The sequence below is a fragment of the Capra hircus genome, chromosome 2, assembly GCF_001704415.2.
Source record: "Capra hircus breed San Clemente chromosome 2, ASM170441v1, whole genome shotgun sequence".
NCBI lineage: Eukaryota > Metazoa > Chordata > Mammalia > Artiodactyla > Bovidae > Capra > Capra hircus.
This window is the reverse complement of record NC_030809.1, coordinates 102,331,735-102,353,874: the sequence shown is the minus strand read 5'-3', so window position 1 is coordinate 102,353,874 and position 22,140 is coordinate 102,331,735. Positions and strand designations below refer to the sequence as shown.

At 38.1% G+C, this 22,140-nt stretch overlaps 1 protein-coding gene across 2 annotated transcripts in view; it reads left to right on the top strand.

Moving 5' to 3' along the window:
* The window catches only part of KCNH7 (potassium voltage-gated channel subfamily H member 7), a 528,547-nt gene that overhangs the window by 299,889 nt on the left and 206,518 nt on the right, over positions 1 to 22,140 (top strand). The gene's annotated exons all lie outside the window — the stretch shown is intronic.

Sequence of the window (22,140 nt, the reverse complement as noted above, 5' to 3'; positions counted from 1 at the left end):
GTTTTTAAAGGTTTTATATGCTTCATTTTGTTATATTTTATTAAACAGAGATAATTACTAAACTGGTGCTGTATGAGAAGAAATTTAATATTCATGGGTCAGGAGTGAGACTGTGAGAAATGTAGTAAATAATAAACCAATCTTGATCAAAAGAGTTTTCAATCTACCGATAAGAAGATATGAGCACAAAAATAGTACAAAGATGTTCAAAAAATAGAACTCAAGAAATATAAAGTCTTTAAAATTATACAGGCTTTAAAGTTAGATGGGGAAACAATGGAAACAGTGACAGACTTTATTTTTTTGGACTCCAAAATTACTGCAGATGGTGACTGCAGCAATGAAATTATAAGATGCTTGTTCTTTGGGGAAAAGCTATATCCAACCTAGAAAGCATATTAAAAAGCAGAGACATTATTTTACCAACAAAAGTCCATCTAGTCAAAGCTAAGGTTTTTCCAGTAGTCATGTATGGATGTGAAAGTTGGAGTGTAAAGAAAGCTGAGCACCGAAGAATTGATGCTTTTGAACTGTGGTGTTGGAGAAGACTCTTGAGAGTCCCTTGGACTGCAAGGAGATCCAACCAGTCCATCCTAAAGGAGATCAGTCCTGGGTGTTCATTGGAAGGACTGATGGTGAACCTGAAACTTCAATACTTTGGCCACCTGATGCAAAGAACTGACTCACTGGAAAAGACCCTGATGCTGGGAAAGATTGAAGGCAGGAGGAGAAGAGACTGATAGAGGATGAGATGGTTGGAAGGCATCACCAACTTGATGGATATGAGTTTAAGCAATCTCCAGGAGTTGGTGATAGGGAAGCCTGGCATGCTACAGTCCATGGGGTTGCAAAGAGTCGGACACGACTGAGCGACTGAACTGAACTGAACTGAAAGTTATTTATTTATGTTTCCAAACTGGTCACTTTTAAATCACCCTGTTGAGAAGAATGAGTTGAAAGAACAAGGAAAAAGCCCACTCCCAGCATTAAAATCAGTGTCTGGAGCACTAGAGCACGGGCTAGCCTAGTCTTTGCTGGTGCCTAGAAGTGTGGTGGTTGGTAAATATTCTCTCAGATTCTCACATGTCTTTTTACACAAAGGACTTTTGTTGACATCCATAATCTCACTAAATCCTACAGCATTCAGTGATACAGGTAGAACCCTTGTTTAAGAGATGAAGCAACTGGAGATGAATTAGGGAAAGTAACTTGCCCAGAGCTAAATGAAAAATTAAAACAAGACAGAATTACAGCAAAATGTAGGCCATGAACTCATTCCATTGCTTTCATTTTTCTATATGGAGCAAATTAGCAGCATGATCAGTGGGTAAAAGCTTAATTTTTCAAAAACATCTATTAGTTCACAAGCACTGCAAAATGCAATGGCTCTGAAATAACACACTATATGACCATAAAATCTGGATTCCTCAGCTGTAATAGTTTCGCCCAGAGGTAATGTGTGGAAAGACAAAAGGATGAGTTCTAGTGTAAAGGGACGCAACTGGATAAACCTTTACATAAAAAAGAACTGGATAAAAGGTTAAATAATGCACAGTTTTCAGTGCCAAATGTTATTGATCCAAAGTTAGAGCAAGGATTTTCAGGAACACTGTTAGATTAATACTAAGCAGGTTAGATTTGTGTTGGAATTGATCATGTTGGCAAATCTTATCTAGAGGTCTTTAAACAGAAGGAATTGTAGTTTCTCAGATACCTCCATCCCTTCCGATTGTCTTTCAGTCACTCAGTTGTGTCCAGTTCTCTGCGACCCCATGAACTGCCGCACAGCAGGCTTCCCTGTCCATCACCAACTCCTGGAGCTTGCTCAAACTCATATCCATCGAGTTGGTGATGCCTTCCAACTATTTCATCCTCTGTTGTCCCCTTCTCCTCCTGCTCTCCATCTTTCCCAGCATCAGTCTTTTCAAATGAGTCAGCTCTTTGTATTAGGTGGCTAAAGTATTGGAGCTTCAGCTTCAGCATCAGTCCTTCCAATGAATATTCAGGGTTAATTTATTTTAGGATTCATTTCCTTTAGGATTAACTGGTTGGATCTCCTTGCAGTCCAAGGGACCCTCAAGAGTCTTCTCTAGCACCATAGTTGGAAAACATCAATTCTTTGGTGCTTGGCCTTCGTTATGGTCCAACTCTCACATCTATACATGAATACTGGAAAATCCATAGCTTTGACCAAAGTGATGTCTCTGCTTTGTAATATGCTGTCTAGGTTTGTCATTGCTTTTCTCCCAGGGAGAAAGTGTCTTTTAATTTCGTGGCTGCAGTCACCATCCACAATCATTTTGGATCCCAGGAAAACAGTCTGTCACTTTTTCCATTGTCTCTCCACCTATTTGCATGAAGTAATGGGAGTGGATGCCCTGATCTTAATTTTTTGAATGTTGGGTTTTAAGCCTACTATAGCTTTAGAGTTAGGCCACAAGACCAACTATCACCATTTTATAACAAGCTCTTTTTGGTTATTTCAAGAGCTGAACCACTTTTGGTGTATCTGAGATTCTCTTGTCTCTGAAATTTATTAGACATTGGTTCATTTCCCACACTAGGATCTAAGTGTGGGAAGTTCAAGGACATATTTTTGAGTGTAAGCAGATACTCTACAAAGATTATTTTGACCATATTGACACTGCTAATATAAAAACAATGGAAATTGTTTTTATATTAGCAATATACGTATTGCTTAATACATATATGATGGTCCCATCCTATGAAAACCAAACAATTTCACATTGTGCTGTGTGAAGGAAGGTTTTACAGAATATAAAGTAGATTATCACATAGCTTCAGTTCAGTTCAGTAGCTCAGTCATGTCCGACTCTTTGCGACGCCATGAATCTCAGCATGCCAGGCCTCCCTGTCTATCACCAACTCCCGGAGTTCACTCAGACTCACATCCCATCGAGTCGGTGATGCCATCCAGCCATCTCATCCTCTGTTTTCCCCTTTTGCTTCTGCCCCCAATCTCTCCCAGCATCAGAGTCTTTTCCAGTGAGTCAACTCTTCACATGAGGTGGCCAAAGTACTGGAGTTTCAGCCTCAGCATCATTCCTTCCAAAGAACATCCAGGGCTGATCTCCTTTAGGATGGACTGGTTGGATCTCCTTGCAGTCCAAGAGACTCTCAAGAGTCTTCTCCAACACCGCAGTTCAAAAGCATCAATTCTTTGGCGCTCAGCTTTCTTCACAGTCCAACTTTCACATCCAGAGGACAATAGACATGTTTCCACAATTCTAGATGCAATAAGTTCCAAAAGGCAAAAAAAAAAACCAAGTAATATAAATTCTTTTGATTCATTTGTTACCAAACTTGACCTGTACAAACAAGGGCACTTGTAATTTTCATTCATTTATATCTTTTACTGTGAGTATATAAATAGTCATATTATTATTATGCAGAGATTAATATGCCTCATTATTGAGAACTGTCTCTTTCTAAAATCTGAAAGATTGTTCTAAAATAGATCTTGCCAAGTGGTTTCAAAGGATGGGTTATGCACTCATATGGGTGTGATACTGCAAAGGAATCTGCATCAGCTTGACAATGTGCTATTCTCTATTTTCAGTGACAGCTTTATTGAGACATTAGTGTCCTATTCTCATCGCTGGTGTTTTTCAGCATAGCAACACCAATAGCCATATTTAATTACTGGTGCTCCTTTTCATTGTGTGTGTTTTTTTTTTAAATATTTATATATTTGACTGCATCAGGTCTTAATTGTGGCGTGAGGGCTCTTTGCTGTGGGTGCAGGCTTCTCTCTAGTTGAGGAGCTCAGGCTCAGCAGTTATTGAGGGCTTCATTGCCACACAGCACTTGAGATCTTAGTTCTTGGACCAGAGATCAGACTTGTGTCCCCTGCCTTACAAGGCAGATTCTTAACTACCGGACCACCAGGAAGTCCCTTTGATGTTTCTTTGACTTGTTTGTGTTAAACTTAAAAATATATTTGGGTTGCAAATGTGGTAAGAATTGTGGACGTTTGAAATTTGTCCTGAATTTTATATCTTTATATATTTCTATAATGTTTTAATAAAAGCCTTTTAGGTCAACACTGAAAGGCTCACTAGATTTTTTTCTTTGCTTGTTTAAAAATAAGCATATTAATCATCGTTGGAAAACTTTGTTTAACATTATACTTATTAACTAGAACAAGGATAACAAGGTAGTAGTTTGGAGTGATTTTCAACATTTTAAACCTTTATATACTGACAGAATTACTCTGGGGGAAGTGTTAGTTCAGTCGCTCAGTTGTGTCCGACTCTTTGCGACCCCACGAATCTCAGCACGCCAGGCCTCCCTGTCCATCACCAACTCCCGGAGTTCCCTCAGACTCACGTCCATCAAGTTAGTGATGCCATCCAGCCATCTCATCCTCTGCCATCCCCTTCTCCTCCTGCCCCCAATCCCTCCCAGCATCAGAGTCTTTTCCAATGAGTCAACTCTTCGCATGAGGTGGCCAAAGTGCTGGAGCTTCAGCTTTATTGTCATTCCTTCCAAAGAAATCCCAGGACTGATCTCCTTCAGAATGGACTGGTTGGATCTCCTTGCAGTCCAAGGGACTCTCAAGAGCCTTCTCCAACACCACAGTTCAAACACATCAATTCTTGGGCGCTCAGCCTTCTTCACAGGGGGAAGTGTAGCTATGGCCTAAAGTGTAACTGTGATGTTTTGCTGTGTATCAGGGAAAACAATTTTTACTGCTTGTAAAATGATCATGAAGGTATATCTACACTTTATATACAATCTGTTTACTGTTGAAAAATCTCAGTCTCTCTACTATAGGATATCTATATCTTCTCTTTGCAACAAATATCCAGCCTACCTGTGCTGCTACACATCTGGTCACCTATCTGAAGCATCTTTAGATTCTGGGAAATGAAAAGTTCTCTAAACATATAGTAACTAATTACAAACAATTTACAGCTATTAGTCAATCAGTCTTGTTTAAATAGTTGGGATGCTTTAAAACTTCAAAAATAAGGCCAGTTGTTCTGTGATTACCCAGAGAAGTGGGCTGGGGTGGGAGGGAAGTTCAAGAGAAAGGGGACATATGTATGCCTGTGGCTGATTCATGTTGATGTATGGCAGAAACCAACAGAACATTGTAAAGTAATTATCCTCCAATTAAAAATAAATAAATTTAAAAAATACAACCAGGGATGCAGTTTTGAAATATAGTACTTACTGCAGAATATATCTTCACTGTCTATGCCAAAAATAGATGACAAATATCTCACTCTTACTAAGCAACTAAAATGTAACATTTAAAATGCTCCTCCCTGTGGGAAGATTTATAAGCAAGCAATTATAGCAACCTCACATTGAGTTGTTGCCAGTTTTACTTTCTAGATACAGGTGTCACCTAATATCCAAGGCAATGATGGTAGAGCAATCTCATTTGGTCCCTTTGATCTGAGAAAGAAAATGAGATTTTGAGAGGCTTCTTAGATTGTTCATGATCATGCAGCTAATTAGTGTCAGAGTCAAATCCCCTCACTTTTGAGTCCAAATGTTTGAAGTTTTGTTATCAGTTGAAATGCTGTGCTCTAAATCTAAGAAGGAAGTGAAATTTTCTGCCCCAAAGCTTAAGATCAATTGTCCCCAAACGACAAAGCAGTAGTTGAGCCCAGGAACAAAGAGCCTGACTCAGCCAGACCCCCTTTCAGCAGGGCTGGCTTCGAAGCTGAGTCACTGAAAATTAGATTGCAGGGTAAAGGGACTGTGCGTTCCTGGCCTTATCCTACAAGTGAAAGGACAGGAAACCTCAACCAAATCATTAAATAGAGGAGTTTTTCTAAGCAGGCTTCTCACCAATCCTAACATTTTATCCCTGCTAATTCTCACTAAAAGGTAAGTAAGGACTGTGCTAAAGTATCATCACACCATATAAGAGGGTTTAGGGTAACGGTTCTCAGGTTTATCATTTTAAATTTTTATAAAGGTTTCCAGAATACCTTCTTCAGTCCTAAGAAAGAATAGCAAATTGTTTAGGGCAGCAAATCTCAGCCTAACATCCTCCCAAACCAATCGTTTAGGCAGCCAGCCATGTGCGAGGCTAAATGGTGTCTCATGTCTTATCCCGGCTGAGATCTTCCTAACCTTTTAGAACCACCTTTCTCATAAATCTCAAATTGCATTGCAAAGGGTGGTATTGTGCAGCCATGCTCATCCAGCCCTGTCTGAAATGTCCTTCAGTTTATCTAGCCGTTTTGCTTTGCAAGCTGGCTTGGACATGGATATCTCTCTGGTCCTTTAATCAGATGCTGCACTTATCATCTTCAAATGAGAAGCCTGTGGGGAATGAATATGATTCCAACACTGCAGTCTATTTGTAAACAATGAGTATCTCACCTCATCACTGCTTTTTTATTTCTCAAGTCTGGTGGGTTCCTTTGCCATAAAAAATGATTTGAGCATCTTTCTGGGTTATTGCAGTTTTCTTAATTATAAATTAAACCAAATTCCAATCAGTTAAAATATATGACATTACATTGTGGTTTTACTCCTGGCATTCAGTATCATATTTTTTCCCAATAATTGTAAATGTTACTCAACAAAATCAATATTAATTTTCCATCAGTCTAGTGATCCAATAATACCATTATGTAGAACAAAGTTTGCATCTTGGGAAAAAAATCTGAATTTGAATATACTTAAAAAAAAACTAAAATAATCACAGCAAATCAAATGGTTATTTTCCACATCCTGAAGGACAAGCAGGGGATATGACCTGCAATGACTCTTCTTATAACAAAGTAGAGAGAATGTCACCTCCGAAAAAATGTGAACCAAATATCTTGGTAATGGATATTAAAAAAAAAACAATGATTCTTTTTTTGTTAAGCTGTTAGAAAAGTGATTGTTGTATTAGCCATTTATATATTCCATGCAGTTATGAAAATAGCTATCCATTGTTCTTTAATATATTAAAGTCTCCTCTATTGCTTATGGATACAAAAGTGCAACTAGAAAAGTAAGCTCTATAGTATACCATACTTGGATTGAAATTTGAAAAAAGAACAGGCTTTATAGTTTGAGTTTATTTGGTCTATTGACTTGAATCTATCATACATAAGGACACAACTTTATTATTTAAAATCAAACTGGAAGTTCTGCTTTTAAAATTCAGGGATTTACCAAATTCACTTAACTGAAGACTCCTATCATTACCCATCCTAATCACTCCACATTCTTCAAAACTTGGGAAAACCATGTTGCTGCATATCTTTTTTTTTCTCTCTGAGCTTTAGTTATAGTACACAGTAACAATGAACACTTCATGATTCTCATTGTGTGTAGCTAATATAAGAAATTACATCCTTTTGAAAAATCTCTGTTACTTTTACCCCGTCCTTTCTCTGTAAGGATATCACACAGACCTCTTGGCACTCTGAGACCCTTTCTATATAGGAATCTTAAAGTCTTCTCCTACATCCTTCTCAATATCCACAGGATATTCTGCTTCAGGCTATATTCTTTGCTTTCTGCCCCAAATCAAGGTCTCTTCCCCTTCTCCCTGGTGCTTTTCTGCTAAAAGAGATTCATCTCTGATGGTGGGATGGTTGGATCATTTTTCCTAGCAGGTACTCATTTTCTCACCCAAGTCATACACTGATCTTCCAAGATACTGGGTGTTCTGGGGACCTCCTTTATACAGCAACACTTGAAAGCTCTTAGAATTAAAAATAAAAGAAAATTGAAGTGAGTTAAATTGACACAAGTGCAATGGAATGGATTGGATTACAATGGAAGGGACTAGAATGGGATAACTTGGTCCTAAACTCTGCCTCTTTGCAGCCTTCCATGTTTGTACTCTTATGATGCTAAAATTCACTTCTTGGGTTCATAGTTCCTTACTTTTAACTTTTAAAAAATCACCATTATGAAATATTATATCTTCCTGAAAGATGTAAACCAGGTCTTATTCATTCCTTATAGCCATTTGGTAACTGTTTGAAAACACAACTTATACCATTTCTGAGTGATGGATATGGGCAGTGTACCGTAAATAGTGTAAACACATTAGCACTGCCAGAGAACAGGAGTTTAATTGCAGCCTAGAAAGACCTTCCTGGCTTTGAACTGTGGCGTCTATAACAAGCCAGGAAAGTTCACAGAGTTGCGCTATCTGCATACTTTCTAGAGAACAGTCTAGAGTTCATGTAATTGAGGTCAAGTCCACTTTGAATGAAAGAGAACTACTACATGAAGTTGCAGCAGCTACTCATGAGGGTTTATCTTTTTTCTTCATCCAGAAAAAGCTTACTTTTCCATAAATACTCATTTAAAAATAATTTCCAGAATATTTCACATGTAAGAAATCATTGTCTCTTTGTACACTTTTTCCCAGTTCCAGTTGCTAACCTTTCTGGAGAAAAAGTGTTTTCTATCAGTGATTAGGTATTCTATCCCCCATGTATCTGCTGTGGGTAAAGCTCCTCATGAAACGACCACCTCTATTGTCATATAGACTTCCAGAAAGGCTATGCACTGTTCAGATATACACATCACGTGAGGAGTGAGCTCAGCAAGAGCAGTTTATCTGTTAACATCCCCTAACTTGCTCCCCAGCTGTTTCATTTCACCAAGGATGAGAAACCTGACAAACTTCTCTGCAGGTATTGATAAGTCAAACATGAGGGAGCTTAAAGTGTCTCAAGATGCTCCCTGAAACCACATCTTCACACTCACATAGCAGAGGAACAGGAGAATATCCTCTCCTTGAAAATGTGATTGCACTTGTTCTTTCCATAAACTTCCATCAGCCAAGAAATACTGCATCTCCCTCTACAGGAAGTGAAGTTGAATAAAGCCACACTTGAGCTGATGATGCTCTTTCCATTGCCCAGGAACGGGTAAAGAGGAGCTCAAGCCCACAGAGGAGCCACATGACCACTTGTATATAATCCTGGTTCTTGGCGGGTAATGAGCTTCCTACTCAGGAGCAGTGACATCCTCCTTTTGTCCCATTCCCCCTCAATCAGTACAGATGAGAAATGCTCTCTGCTCAAATAGTTTATGTCACTCAGGGATTCACACAGCCTCCATAAGCCTCATAAATGACCCCAGACAAAAGTAAGTCTGACATATGTTTTTCTCAGTGCTGTGGCTGGAATTTCACCAAAACATAGAATTACTTTACTCTCTAATCAATCCAAGTGTAGGTATTTCAGTAGACAGGCATATATAATGTAAAATTGATACCTTGCTAGGTAAAAAGAATCTCATAAACCTGAATGCAAATTTAATTTTTGTTCTTAATAAAACTTAAAATATAATTTGCTAGGACTGTCTTCATAGGAACTCTATTTGTTTTCTCAAATGATAGCAAAGAATGCTTAGTAAAAGAAGTAGGTCTCACCTCCATATCCAGGAATTACTTTTCTTTCTTCCACATGTAAATGGATATATTCCAATCCTCAGTTCCTATATCATAAGTGAGATGGCATGATCTCTCTGGGTGCCACCTTCAGAGGCAGTCCACAGAAAATCCCTGATGTGAGGAAAATAGTACAGTTTCTTCTTTCAGAGTCATCTAAGCTTCAGCCTTTTCTTCCTGAGGTCCTAGGTGCAGTGTCCTACCTTGTCTGACATACGTGGACACTGAATTGACCTTCAGACACTAGCAAGAGTCCAAATGTGGGGATCAGAAGTCCTGGTTGAGTCCCTAACTGGTTTGTCGTTTATTAGGCATGTCATTAACCTCTGTGAATTGGGAATGATGATACCTACTTTACAGGGCTATAATGAAGAATGACAATACATGTGTGGAACACGCTTGAAAGTGTAAAGAACAAAATAAATATGAGTATTTAAACACCTTGTAATAATTTACCGAATGCCTGACTCAATAGATACTGGTTTGCCAAATAAACTTATTGTTCATAAAATGTTCCTTTCATCTCTCCCCTTTGCTATTGTCTAAGACAATGCTGAAAGACCTGCTATTTTCCAGAAATCACACAGACACAAGTGTACAAACACACACACACACACACACACACTAGATTTGCAAGGTCAGTATTTTCTCATGACATTCCATCATGACATTCATTACCTTTTATGTGTAATTGCTTATTTATTGCCTTCTTGGCTTCCCAGGTGGCTCAGCGGGTAAAGAATCTGCCTGCATTACATGAGGTGCAAGACTCAAGATGCAAGGTTTAATCCCTCGGTTGGGGAGATCCCTTGGAGGAGGAAATAGCAACCCACTCCAGTAATTCTGCCTGGAGAATTCCATGGACAGAAGGGCCTGGTGAGCCTGTCAAGGGGGTCGCAAAGAGTTGGACACAACTGAGCATGCATGCCTAAGCACTTACTTGCCTTGAAGCTCGATGGGGACCAGGAGTATATTTATTTTGCTCATCTTTGTCAAGACCTGGCATTTCGAAGGCACTCACTGAATAAGTAAATCAATAAATGAATGAACACACACGTACACACACAGACACACACATATCACTCCAAAGCCCTCTCCTACTCCTTTGATTCATGATATTCTTCTATCCAGAAACAAATTATTTCACTCCAAATTACAGACAATGAATATTCCCAGGGCAAGGTTGCTTAATAACCAAATTTCCTCCTACTAAAATATAAACAATTAAAAACAGATGCCCATGAGAATTAGTTCTGATAGGGAAAGATCATAAGGAAAAAAGGACTAAAAGAGAGAAAAAATGCAGACTGATCCCTGGGCAAGAGTAAACACATGCTCACCTTGACAGTTTTCCTCAGATATACCCCATCTTTTTAGAGGGGGGTTCAGGATGGGGAACACGTGTACACCCGTGGTGGATTCATGTTGATGTATGGCAAAACCAATACAATATTGTAAAGTAATTAGCCTCCAATTAAAATAAATAAACTATAAATTTAAATTATAAAAAAATAAAATCACAGACCTTTCTCCAGTAAAAAAAAATTTTTTTAAATAGATAAAAATGTCTCTGCCTTTTGTTCTGGTCAGTTCTCAATCTTGATTTCACTCAGTGCTTATAGAGGATCTGAGTCAGCACCAAATAAATCAGTGAAAATGACTGGGGAAGAATATCCAATGAGTGTCATGCTTTAGAGATGTTACAGAAACACTTTCTGTGGAAAATGCCCCAAGTCACTAGGGCACATTTGACCTGTGTCTGTATTGCAGCATCGGGACTTATCTCAGTATTCCCTGGAATCAAAGGGCACAATCCTAGTGGAAGAATCATAGACTTTGAAATTAGGCATATTGGAATCGTATCTTAGCCACTTAGGAGCTCTGAAGGTGGATCACCTTGGGCAGGTGACTTAACCTTACTCTATGGCTTCAGTTATAAAATGAAAATAGCAGTGTCTCGTTGGAAAGAACCTGGCACCAGTAATATAAATATGTGAAGTTTTTTTTGTTGTTGTTGTTAATTCATTTAGTCAGGAGCTTGCAGGAAATTTTAGAAAAGACAGTCTTTTAAATAAAATCATACTACCATAGTAAGGATTAAGCAAGTCTACTCTACTCCAGGAAGAATAATTAAATAAGGTCCTTTATGTAAAAGGGACTTCCCTGGTGGCTCAGATGCAAAGCGTCTGCCTACAATGCGGGAGAGCTAGGTTCAATCCCTGGGTCAGGAAGATCCCCTGGAGAAGGAAATGGCAACCCACTCCAGTATTCTTGCCTGGAGAATCCCATGGACAGAGGAGCCTGGTGGGCTACAGTCCATGGGGTCGCAAAGAGGGGACATGACTGAGCGACCTCACTTTCACTTTGTATGTAAGAAGAGTTGACTTATTGGAAAAGACCCTGATGCTGGGAGGGAGAAGGAGACGACAGAGGATGAGATGGCTGGATGGCATCACCGACCCAATGGACATGAGTTTGAATGAACTCTGGGAGTTGGTGATAGACAGGGAGGCCTGGCGTGCTGTGATTCATGCGGTTGCAAAGAGTCAGACACGACTGAGCGACTGAACTGACGATGTAAGAATATTCTGAAGTTTATAAAATTCTCTCCCTAGAAATCTTCCTCGTCTAAGTTCATTGAAATCTGTGAGGAAAAGAACAGGTTATATTCTCTCTGTTTTATAGAAATAATTGAAATTAGGTTAAGTGCCTTGGCTAAAGTTTCAGGCAAAGGCATACAAATGGCCAAGCTGGGTCAAGAGTCCAAGGTCAAAGTTCAAGGCTTTTGACCTAAGGCCCACCAGTTTTGTTTTTGTTTTTTCCCCATAATAGGCCACCTTCCAGAGACGTTTCCAGAGTAGCAAACTTTGAAATCTCTTTTGGTTTCTCAGTATATAACCGATCCTGCTTTCTTCCTTGTCTGTGATATTAAAGATATTAATATAATTTGATGTGGCATTACGTAAGGGAGAGGGAGGGCAGAAATTGCAGGAAGAGATTACAGTACATTGTTCTGGTAGAAAGATACTGTTCTTTCCAGTTCTAATTTTTTCACCTCTCATCTATAGTTTACAATACCTCTTTGGTCATTCTCATAGTCTCTGCTGGCTCTAAAAATCTATGATACACTGCTTTTTTTCTTTATACCCTTTTGCCAGGAGGGAAAGTGAAGCCTTAGTCACTCAGTCATGTCAGACTCTTTGCAATGCCACAGACTATAGTCAACCAGATCCCTCTGTCTTTTGGATTTTCCAGGCAAGAACACTGGAGTGGGTTGCCATTTCCTCCTCCAGCAAATCTTGCTGACACAAGGATCGAACTGGGATCTCTCACAATGCAGGCAGATTATTTACTATCTGAGCCACCTGGGATCCCCTCTTGCCAAAATGGGAGAAAAATACAAATATTTTGTGGCTATGATGGACTTTTGAGGGGAAGTGAAATGAGGTACATTGTTGAGGAAAAAAACAAACTTAAGAAAGAGATGGAGAAAAGTTAAGACCATGTACAAAAGAGTGGCTGATTTTAATAATTGTCCCAGGTTTTCTTGTTTTCTCCTTTTATGGAAGAGTTCAATAAGGAATGGGTTCCATTTCAAGTTCCCTAGCTTCCAAAATCTTCATATGTTAGAGTTGAAAGACATTTCATCTTCTTCCCTCTCTCCTCAAGCTCCTAATTTTAAAGAATGAAAAAAAGAAAGCCAGAGAGGTTCCCTAACTGAAGCAAAGATGCAGAGAAGTTAAAGGAGTGGCAGTTTTTCTTGTCTTTTGCCTCAAGAACTCATTCTTATCCTCAAATAGTGTTAGAGGAAAAAAGTTAACAAACCAATGGTTAGTAAAGTCACAGGGAAAATTCCATGAGAAAAATTTGAATTCTTCGCATCAATTAAGAAGTAAAAAAAAAAACCAAAACAGTTACTTGGTGTGCAGCCATGATCTCTCTTTATGCAAAGAATGAATGTTGCTATTAGAAAAATGCACTTTTGCCAAATTCACAGCTCTTTCAAAACTGATGGGTTCAATTTTAAATCCAACCCAAATTATGTGGTTCTCAAAATTGTTTATGCATAGCAAAACCCCATTTCCTGCAAGTGAGTCAGCTGTCTGTAACATCATTCACAACACTTCAAGCACTACAAAAATAATTGTTTGATTTAAATTAATTTTACAGTTCTATGGATAGCTGAGAAAGTAAAATATCTTCGTGAGCTAGTTTTGGATTATTTTTAACTAAAGTAGTGATTTGGTGAAAGATCGCCCTTTTTAAAGTTATTTCTCCCGTTTCAAGTCACCTAAACGTAATCTTCTTAGTTTCAAAGTAAATATTATACTCCTAGTGCATACTCCTATGAGTCGGACATGACTGAGCGACTTCACTTTCACTTTTCACTTTCATGCATTGGAGAAGGAAATGGCAACCCACTCCAGTGTTCTTGCCTGGAGAATCCCAGGGGCGGCAGAGCCTGGTGGGCTGCCATCTATGGGGTCACACAGAGTCGGACACGACTGATGCGGCTTAGCAGCAGCAGCAGCAGTGCAGTGCTCAGTCGCTCCGTTATATCTGAGTCTTTGCAACCCCATGAACTGTAGCCCACCAGGCTCCTCTGTCCATGGGATTTCCCAGGCAAGAATTCAGGAGTGAGTTGCTATTTCCTCCTGCAGGGGATCTTCCCTACCCAAGGCTCAAACCCACATCCCTTGCATCCCCTGCACTGGCAGACAGATTCTTTGCCACTGCACCTACTCCTGGTAAATCCACAAATAAATGCTGTTGCTGCTGCTGCTGCTGCTGCTGCTGCTACTAAGTCACTTCAGTCGTATCCGACTCTGTGCGACCCCATGGACTGCAGCCTACCAGGCTCCTCTGCCCATGAGATTTTCCAGGCAAGAGTACTGGAGTGGGTCGCCATTGCCTTCCCCCAAATAAATGCTATTGTTTTAAAAAAAAGGCAAAAGAAAATATTTGGTGAGGCCATTGGGATGTAGCCAGGCAGTGTAGTCACATATAAAAGAATGGGGCAGACAATAGTGGCCAGACCTGAAGCTCTATTTATTCCCTGGGAATGTCACCCTCTACTGTGTCAGATGCCGCTTCTGGTGCAGGGAGAAGCACCATAATAGATGGAAACATGCAGGAAATACAGCCGAATGGTTATCCTGGATGTCATTTGGCTGAGGGGATCTAACCAAAGACAGTGACTGGACAGGCAGTAAAGCACAGTGTCGAGAACTCCAGACAGGCAGGTGAGTAGTTAGTCTTGGGCAAATCTGTCTACAAGCAGCAGAGCCCCAGAAAGTAGAGAGAAGCAGGAATCCCCAGTGGGGGACCATCCTAGAAGAGTAGAGACCAAAGCAAGTTACAAAGGCTGGGATTCAGACATGAAGGCAGGGTAGGCTAAGTGTGGAAAGGGCACAGGGCTGGAGAATAAGGCAGAAGGCCAGGTACTCTGCTTGATTTCCAAGGTCAGGAGCAAACCAGCAGCAGATGTGATTTGATCCTGTGTCCCTGAATAGAAGGCTTTACAGCTCTAAACCTGCCATGCCCGGGTCAGATTCCCAGCTCTGGATCCTGGGCTAAACCTGCCTGCCTACTGACTTAGCTAGAGATGAAGGCACTGAGGCTGTCCTGAAGCCACACCTGGAAGGAGCACTACAACTTTATCACAATAAGGATAAAATCGGGGGAGTGGAATTCTCGCATGCCACTGCTTCACTGGCATCTGGTATTCTATACCGAGTTTTGCTCATGTGACGTTTACTCTTGCCATCTACCCAAGCCTTTAGTATTCTAGCTGAAAACTACTCCATCATGATAAGAAACGACAGTTAAAGGTCTACGTTTGTAAACCCAGCCTAATAATACTATATGGAGGAAAAAACATGGAACTGAGTCTGTAAGGAGTAGGTTTCCTGGACCTGCTGTAGCTGTCTGTGGTGTCACTGCCACCAACCAGCTTGGTTTTTGTCAGGGAGACAAAAACAGGGTGAGCTCACACGTTCCTTTCAGCCCCAGCTTTCTATATTTTCATTCCCAAACTCAAAAGTTTAAACACTACTAAAGGATCTGGGGCTTTCTCTTCTAGACAGTTCACATGGCATTCGTAACGTTGAAAGCTCGAATGAAGAACACAAAGAGGACTTTGTCCTCAGTTGCTTCAGAAAGTCATTACAATTTATTAAGTAAATAGCCTAGATTTCAAGTGCATTTATAAAACTGTATTAAGAGACCATAATAAAGGAATATTACATTTCTATTGAGCCAACTCTCTAACAGGTATATGATTGAGTTTTTGTTCCTTTTTCTTTAAAGAGAAGAAATTAAGGCTAAAAAAATCTGTGCTAAAGTTAAAAAGAGACCATTAAAACCCTGCAATAATGAGCTGAGACAAGCTCTTCTGTCAAATTGAAGAATGGCTAATGAAAACTCAGAACATACTGCCCACTCTCAATCAGTAATATTTGCACTGTATAGAACATTCAAAATTATTCTATAGTGTATATAGTTTGTAGTATCCAATAAAAGATTTAAATATCCATGCCAAAGAGATGCAAAATACACCTGTGCTTTGTAGACTCGTTCGATGGATAGTCAGTGAATTATGTGATTGAAGACAGTTAAATACCAAAATTTAAGACAAATTTCAAATTCATAAAAAGTTACCCAATTTAGAATAAGAGGTTTGATGATAATTTAAACAAATGACAAATTGTTATTCACAAATATGCTTCTTCTGCCCTTTTTATAACATATTCATACTTTATATAGCAACTCATTCTCCCAGTCATATTTTTCCTGGTGAACATATGCAGGAATGTAGTTGCATACATATTAAACTATGATACAAATATCTGTGTGTGTGTGTGTGTGTGTGTGTGTGTGTGTGCATGCTCAATCACTCAGTTGTGTCCAACTCTTCCTGACCCCTTGGACTGTAGTCCATCAGGCTCCTCTGTCCATGAAATTTTCTAGGCAAGGCTGCTGGAGTGAATAGCCATTCCCTTCTCCAGAAGATCTTCCCGATCCTGGGACTGAACCTGGGTCTCTGCATCTCTTGCATTGGCAGGCAGATCCTTCACCACTGCGCTACTCGGAAAACCAAATATCTCTTTAACTTTCCCTTACAAGTTGAAACAAAAACTTCTTGGTAATTAACTATATAGTAAAATATCTGTAAAATAGTTAAGTAACCTTTATTGAACATGATAGCATGTTGAGTAATTCTTCCAAACCAGAGTCTGGAATAATTTTTCTTTTTTAACTTAGATTTATACAATGTTGACACAAAATAAAAGGTAATGAAAATACTTGTACTTATCCAGTTGGGTGAACAAAATAATATTCTCTAGAGATATGTTAAATAAATAAACATTTTATAACAATTCTGTGAAAATGTAATTAATACATAAAATTTGTCTAAATTCCCAAGCAAAGTAATTTATTAGCTTTCTGTTTACTAAGGTTTTTCACCTTGAATCTCTACACCTGATTTTTACTTATAATTTAATTGTTATTTATAGTACCCTTGTTAAATGGAAACTTTCATTCATTTTTAATTTATTTCTTCAAGAAATATTCATTTATCTCTTTTTCAGACATTGGGAGCTAGATAAGGCCACATGACAGGAATGAGCTTTAACTTTAAGGGTAAATTAACTTTACCCTTAAGGTCTCTCACCCAATCATGGCTTGATTTCAGAATTCTTCCTTCTCATATTAAAAAATTTCCCTTTTGACTTTTCTGTGTAATATACCATTTAAGATATTTAATTTATATAGTTTTTCACAATATTTGCAATATTTTTGAAGGTATTAGTTTCAGAAATCATCTGAAAGCTTGTAGGCTATCTTTGTGTATCATGACAATTATTTTCAGAACCCAAAGTTATGGTTTCTTTTAAAATTGCAGTTGTATTTATGTCATAAGTGCAATATCTGTGAAAAGCTGTAAAGATACTATAAGAAGCGAAAATTTTTTTTAAAGATAAGTATGACTTATGATGTTTGAGGTCTATTTACATTTGATTTAATTTAATGTTCATAAAATGCCTAAAAATCTTACATTCTTCTCATTGCCTCTGGCTAGACTTCTTTCCTTTACCTATTTCTTGTATACCTTTAGATTTTTTTTTCTTTTTATACTATCTAATAGCTTTCACTTCATTCTTCACAATATAGATACCTAAAACTCTGAGTCTGCTCACCAATGCAGCTCAACAATAAATTCTGAACAAAGAAAAAAATGCTTCTTGAGATGTCACTAAACTTTGTTTCATTATAATGCTGCAATTATTTAATCAACCAGAAATAGAAAATTACACAAAGTATTTAACTTAATACCTTAAAGACCTTAAAAGAAATGACAATGTTTCATATGCATGTGTATTGTACAAATCATTCTTTTCACTTTTAAAATTTGAAAATTATTTATGAAGATCTTACTGCCTGTCAGGTTCCATTCTAGCCAGTGAAAAGAATAGTAAAAGTTCTTACACTATAAAGCGTACATTCTAGAGAAGAGAGGTTAACAATAAACATAAATAAAATTTAAGAGTGTGTGTAACTTACAGCATTTTTTACCATAATCATTCAGATGCTTCCTGTGAACCACATTGGTTTTCAGCTAGAGGTGAGGGGGTGGGCAGATGAAGGAAGAAGTCTGAAAAAAATCAGCCCTCATGGAGGATACAGACAATTAACATGTATGATAGTGGCAACACCTATTATTCTCCAATTTACTCAATTCCGGCTTCCAATATTATATGTAATAGTTGGTGCCTACCTTGCGCTTCCCTGGTGGCTCAGATGGTAAAGAATCTGCCTACTATGCAGGAGACCCGGGTTCGATCCCTGAGTCGCGAGGATCTCCTAGAGAAGGGAATGGCTACTCACTCCAGCATTCTTGCAAGGAGAATTTTGTGAACAGAGGAGCATGGTGGTCTACAGTCCATGGGATCACAAAGAGTCAGACACAACTGCGCAACTAACATTTTCACTTCTCTTTTACTTTGCACTTAACCTGACTTAATGGCTTTTGGGCTGCATGATTCAGAAAGAAAGGAAGGAGGGTTAAAAGGAGTTGTCTTATCTGTCCAGAACCCACTGTAAACTCCAATTTTATTAGAAAAGGATTTGACTTCAGAGTGTAAAGAGTTATTTTGGAGTATCGAACACAGCTAAACTGATAATTTTAAAATTGTCATCTTCTGCCTAAAGAATGGTCATATTTTTCAGTTATCTTGTTTTCTTGTGGTATGTGTTGAGTTCATGCCATAAACAGATACAGTAATAGTTCTGTCTTTGTTCAGTGAAAAATTACACTACTGACATGTCCTGGATAGACTGTATCTTTTGAATGCCTGGATTACCCTGTCTCCCTTCAACTGAGAAAATTCTGCTCATCTTTTAAGTCTAGGCTCCCCAAAAGTTATTTGAACAATAAAGGCACTTCCCAACACTTAACCACCCAGGTAGAATTGTTCCACTTTTCCTTTGGATATGGCTCTAATTCACTCAGAGCTGCTGAAATGAAAATGTTACTCTTTGGTGCTTACAGTTTGATCTCTTCCTGACCCTCAGCTTTGCTCACCAGAATGAAAACCCTTCAACGGCAATTACTGTCTTGTCTTTGCAGCTTCAAGCAAAAGGTGCCTGGTCTTTATTAAGTACTTAATACATGGTTCCTGCTTAAATGTATAATAAGCTAATGAATAAATGTTTACATAAGGTGGCAAAATGACAGTCTCTTATTTTTCCTTCCTGTACTTAACGATTATATTTTTCAAGACAACCCGTTCAATTTAGGCAGGTCGTTTTTGCCCACAGGCTAGGCCACAGGGGACTGTCTGAGGAAGCCTCATTCTCATCTTATTATAAATAAATGAGCTGACAATACCTACTAAGCTTTTATAGAGCACCTGAAAAGTTTCAAAATATTATACTATCCCTAAATAAAATTGGATTAAGACAAAGTGACCATGTTTTATACAAAAATAGATTTAGAAAATATAATAAATCCAGATAGGTGTTCTGACTGTGAGGCTAGTGAATAATTTGAAATATGGTGCAAAGGGAAAATGCAGAGTTACAAACCAGATGCCTCTTTTCAGGAAGAAAGCGTTGATGCTGGTGGACTCCACAGAAGGCAGTGACCTCTTAGGTTAATGTCTTTCAAAGACATTCTGTTCTCCACTGTGAGCATTAATAGGGCAGGGCATGGTTCCCAGATAGATGAAAGTGACTTATAATATCTTAAAGCAATAAATAATAAGCTAATATTTATTAATTATTTAGTATACTAAGCACTTTATAACCATTATTGTTTATTATCCCCACAAAAACCTTTATTTTCCTTGTGTTTTATAGATGAGGAAACAGAAAAGATCCAGTAATTTATGCAAGGTCAAACACCTCAGAATAAAGAAAGGAGTTAAATCCAAGGTGTCAGCACATTCCTACCCACTCTTCTGCTTCCAAACTTAAAAATATCAAGAAAACTCTTCAGATGATGAAATTTTTAAAATATAATTCCGCATTCCTTGTAGTGATCTTGGAAGACCAAGGACTGACGTTAGATTTGCTGTGTCGTAGTACAGCTTAGAATCATGGGAAGAAGTCTCCACTCTACCACGTCAGGGTAACTGAACCTCCATTCAACAGGTGACTGCTTAGAGGGACATGTTAAGATCCTTCATACGGCAGCATAATTCTGCCATTTTTCCTTCCCGTCTTACTTTGCCATTCAGTAAAAATTGTCATCCTTTGGTATTTCTTATCAGGATATTTTGCATGCTACTAATATATGTAAAACATATTTCATCCCAGTGGAGGAATATACTAAATAATTATGCCAGTCTGACAGAAGGACGTATTGAGGCCCCTACTTTTTGGTATGAAATATTAATAGTGCGGGCATGGTTCCAAGCTGAGTACATAAAAACAAATTACTTTGGAGGTTCCGGGGATATGCTATAGTTAATCTGTCGCTGAGCTGAATTAGCCTTCAGAAATAAAAATTGCTCCCAGTAACATGTTTAACCTAAGGCTCAACTTATTTTAACCAGGTGGGGCTTTGGGGAGACTGTCGAAAGCTGTTATAAATTTTCTGAGCTCATCAAGTATGGAATAATAAATTCAGTACAGAAGACAATGTATTGATCCAAGGATGCTAACAATAGAGTGCGGACCTAGCCCTTAATGACCCTCAGAAGTAAAATCATGTAGTAATTTTACAGATGCTAAAATATTATGTTGTACTTCCTTAATCCTAAACCAATAATCCTTCTCATCCTTAATGTTACAAAGAATTAGTGATCAAGGTCACTTATAAAATATTCTGTTATATCTAATAAGGAAAAATAACCTGTATAAGTGTTTCTTTAAATTTACCGCAAAGGGTCTTCCCAAGGTTTTTCAAGAAAAGCAGAACAGATCAATTGTATAAGCAGTTTTAAGGATTGGTGAATTCCCTTTCACCTCTCTGGACCTCAGTTTAAGACCTCAAGTGTGCATGGCCTGTTCACGTTGGCAGAGCTAAAAATAATTCACTGAGAATTTGCAAATAGAAAATTCTCTTTCAAGATCTGCACTAATGCTTTTAACTGGGACTCAGCCTCTGTGAAATTTTTGCCCTGTTCCTTAACCTGGGTCATGCCATTTAAACTCTCTGGGTCATATCTATAAATCAGGTAGAAAAAAATGCAAGTTCTAGCCATGGTACATAGGGATTCTGGAAAGGAAGTTTAAAAAAAAAGAAAAGATAAAAATGGAGGTGTAAAAACAGGATCAAAGAAGTATCATGTTAGTAATAATTATTTTAAAATAGATTGTACGTGGAGAAGAGGTTGTAAAAGAAAATGCAATTTATAAATGTTAAGCTATGAAAGAAAGTAATTTTGAACTTTAATTCTCTATTGCTGTTAACAAATGAAAATTTTATCCTAGATAAATTGTTAAACCTCTAATAATAATAGTTGGGGTTTTTTTTGGAAAATATATTTACTAAATAATTCCACAATAAATCATTGTTGTAAACACTAGGCACAAGAAAATGTTAAGGGGAAAAGAAAGAACTAGGAATTAATTCTTTTTTAACTTGAGAGATTTTAGATACAGAAACTAATGTCTATAGCCATAAGGAGACAATGCCATGAAGTCTTAATATCTAAAATAATCTCATTTGCTGAACTTTAATTATATATTTTCATCTAATAGCATGCGAGTTAGTTTTTCTAGTTTGCACTTTATGAACTTTTACCTGAGTTTTTACTTCTTTTTTTAAAGAATAGTAGGTAAGCAGCCATATCTGGGAAATTCAAGGACACAGCACAGGAAGTTGTTGAATCTTTGTGAAGACATTTTTTTATCTAATAGATTTATGCCATTTCATCCCAGCTTTACTACTAGCTAGAAAAGCATAATCACCTTATGTGCTAAGCCATGCAAATAAAACCATCACTGAAAAGTGTGTGTATAAATTTCCATATTGTGTTAATCAATAAATAATATAATATGAGATAGTGTAATTAAAATGTAAATGCCTGCATGCCTTAGAACTTTTATCAGTTGTTTCTTACTAAATAGTATTTATGTGTTTAGCACTTTCCTGTAAGTCATTACATGATTTCATGCTGAAAACCACCCACCAGGGAGTATTAACTGAGTTCTTAGATGAAGTAAGCAAGTTTCCTCAGATAGTATGTGGCAGAGACCAAACTCAAATCCTTGTCAGTTGTCCTTGCCTGGGAGGT